The sequence below is a fragment of the Nuphar pumila genome, chromosome 8 (assembly GCF_984573655.1).
Source record: "Nuphar pumila chromosome 8, dmNupPumi1.hap1.1, whole genome shotgun sequence".
NCBI lineage: Eukaryota > Viridiplantae > Streptophyta > Magnoliopsida > Nymphaeales > Nymphaeaceae > Nuphar > Nuphar pumila.
In genome coordinates this window covers 101,206,464-101,210,247 of record NC_143256.1, presented here as the reverse complement: position 1 = coordinate 101,210,247, position 3,784 = coordinate 101,206,464, and positions in this window count along the sequence as shown.

The following is a 3,784-nucleotide window of genomic DNA, read 5'->3' as shown; positions in this document are numbered from 1 at the left end:
CCCTGCAGCTTCAGCGTCTCCCCCTACCGTTCCCATTATTCTCCCACCCCCCCGCATGTCATCCTTCATGAAATGCTACTCTTGATAATGTTCTGTTTGTTAGTGTTAGCAATGTGTCCCTACCACCCGATTTCACAACTTTATCTGTCTCATCGGTAGTTGTTCCTCCTGATCTGGGTCATGTTACTAATGGTGGGTCCCTTTCTAGCGTGTCTTCTGATCCCCATGTTGCTCATACCCTATGTCTCCTTGTATACTTTTCTCAGACCTTCCTATTCATACCCATCATATGATTACTCGATTTCAAGATGATATACTTAAACTAAAAACACTTTTGAGCATTCATTATCCCATATCTCTTGCTTTTCTAGGAGAATATACTCATGACCAAGAACATACTTGTTTTTCTGAAGCCAATAAGCACCCTTAGTTGCATTCGGCTATGACAGACGGGTTTAATGCACTTATTTAGAATGGTACAGGGCAGCTAGTTCCTCCTTATCCATCTTATAATGTGATTGCAGTAAATGGATTTATAAAATTAAGAGAAAAGCTTATGGCACATTGGAAAGGTATAAGGCTTGGCTTGGCTTGGCTTGTAGCCAAGGCCTATTCTCAGCAAGAAGGTCATGATTATTTTGATACCTTTAGCCTTGTGGTCAAACCCAACATGGTTCGTTTGTCTCTTGCCTTTGCCATCAATCAGGGATGGCAGATTCGTCAACTTGATGTTAAAAATGCCTGTTCACATGATTATATGTTTGAAGAGGTGTATCTTGAGCAACCCCAAGACTTTAAAGATTCTCTCTTTCCCAATTATGGGTGTCGGCATCACAAAGCCCTTTATGTTCTCAAACAAGCTTCCTATGCCTGGTATCAATGATTGAGTGATTTTTTATTCTCTTTGGATTTTCAGGCATCAAAGATGGACACCTCACTATTTATTCTTCATTTCTCTTCTTTGAAAGTGTTTATATTGATTTATGTTGATGATATTATTGTCACAGACAATTCTGGTGCTTATATTGATCATTTTTTGTCATGCTTTGTACACTTTTGCTATTAAAGACCTAAGCCAATTACATTTCTTTTTAGGCATTGAAGCTGAGTATAATTCGACTGGTCTTTTTCTGTCTCTTTGCAAATATATTATTGATCTCCTTCATAGGATAAGTGTGTTTGGTTGTAAGCCGATTTTTTCACCTCTGTCGGTGAATGCCAAGTAATTCTCTGGTGATAGTCTTTAATTTTTTGATCCCACACTATTTCGGAGTGTTGTGGGTGCCCTTCAATATGTTACTATGACAAGACTTGATGTTGCATACTCACTAAACAAGGTCTGTCAATTCATGCATTCTCCCACAAAAAATCATTGGTCCTGTGTTAAACATATTTTGCGTTATTTAAAGCATTTATTGCATTTTGGTCTTCAATTATACAAGACAAGTTCTTTAGCTCTCGCAGGCTATATAAATGTTGATTGGGCAGGTTCTCTGAATGATCGTAAATCCACTGGAGGTTATGCTTTGTATCTTGAAACAAATATAATTTTTTGGAGCTCTAAGAAGCAACATACTGTTGCCCGTTCTAGCACCGAAGCAGAATATCGTGCTCTTGTGAATGGTGCAGTTAAAGTTTTGTGGGTGAAGCATTTACTTGCCAAAATGGGTATCCAATTGTCCTTTCTACCGACCTTGTAGTGTGATAATGTTGGTGTTGCTTATCTGGTTATGCATCAGGTTTTTCATACACTTAGCAAGCATATTGAAGTTGATATTCATTTTGTCCGGGAACATATTACTAAGGGACAACTTAGTGTTATCTACATTCTTTTTCCTGATCAAGTTGCTGACATTCTCACCGAGCGGCTCACTACTACTAAATTCAATTTATTGCGTACCAAACTCACTGTGCTCCCTAGCTTACTGAGTTTGAGGGAGCGTGTTATGGAAGTTGAGAGTCCAGACGTGAAGGATTCTATTAAGGAGGTTGAGAGTCCTAATGTGAAGAACTCCCAACTAAGAAAGAGTCTACACGTACATGACTCTATGTTAAAGGAAGAGGTCAAAGCTGCCTAACTCGTCCATCTTGGGTTGCCTAATTAATTAAGTAAAAAGTCTAAATGATAGAGGAAAGTGTGTTGATGATCATGAAAAGTATGTAAAGTCTGAGACTACTCCAAAATCATGTAACCTGCTTATAAATAAAGAGGACTCCCCTCTCTCCATTTCATAAGAGAGAGTGATATATTAACGTGGATGTAGGTTCCTCGAGAACCTAACTTCGCTAAAATTGCTTGTGTTTGATGTTTGTGTTCGTGATTTTCTATTAGTTGTGAGATATAAGACCCGAAAAAATAATGGTAGGCGACCATAATAAACTTGAGATCACTCGTATTGGTACAACTTGTCTGAATCTTTAGAAAAAAAATTGCATCTTGAAATAAAGAAAAACATGTTGTCAGTGAACTAATTGGCTTCAGATCACCTGCTGATTTTTTATTTTTTCATGATTTTGTTATAAAGAATAGGGAGAACAAAATAACGGTAGCAACGGGGCATAGGCATGGCGATCTCAACGTGTTGGAGCAAAAAATGGTGAAGTTAATTTTCTTTTCTAATCGCTTTAAGATAGCTACTGATCAGGTATGACATTGAAGAGAGACACTGGCAGATGGAGGTAAAGTACTTGAAGAAAACTAAGATGATCTCAGGCAGCGATGGCAACAAAGACTTCAAGATCTGCACTAGCTGTGCTTTAGCGAAGTCAAGTCGTCTTTCCTTTTATTATTAGTCTGATCTTATTGTAATAAGCCATTTGAAAAGGTTCACTGTGATCTATGAGGACCATTTCGGGTAAAAACGGTACAAGATTCAACTACAATGCTATACTTTTCGACGATTGTACCTGATTTACTTGGTTCTATCCACTCAAGTTCAAATCAGTTTTTTTTTTTATTGTTTAGTAAATTTCCACAAGTTCATTAAGTTGAAATTTGAAAAATAGATCAAAATGTATCAATCTGATTGGAGAAGGGGAATTTACAAATAGTTGACTCAAGGCATTTCTTCCAGATCATGGTATTAAGCATAATATGTCATGCCCAGGTACACCAGAACAAATGGCCAAGCTGAAAGAAAGCATAGGAATTTGGTTCAACTGGGTCTGTCCATGATGTTCCATGCCCATGTTCCCAAGTGTTATTGGGTTGAAGCGTTTGCTATAGCAGTTTGGTTCATTAACAGATTGCCTACAAAGAAACTTCAAATGAAATCCCCTTTTGAAAAGCTTTATGGGCGAGCTCCTGACTATAGCTATCTATCGGTTTTCAGGAGTGAATGTTTTCCATATCTACGAGACTACTCGAACAACAAACTTGGTCCTCAAGATAGAGTTGATGGCCCATCTAGATCGACCTACACAAGTGGTGACCACATTGATGCTACCACTCTCATGTTCACAGTTATGAAGATGTTGATGCTACAAATGGGCGTGGCATACAAACTGTTTCAGACGCACCTCAAAGTCATATTGACGCTGAATCTGTGCCAGCAAGAAATGTGGGTGAAGTTGCTATTGATCAACATAATGCTGATCAGAGCACATCTTATATACCCAATGATGCTGCTGGCTCTGTAACAAATATGGTGTGATTTATAAAAAATCTCGCGATAATATCGCGAGAAATTGCCTGAAAGTTTAAAACGGCAATTTCTCATGATATTTTCAAACTGTGACAAATATCGCGATATTTACGGTTTTAGCAGATATTTATCGTGAAACC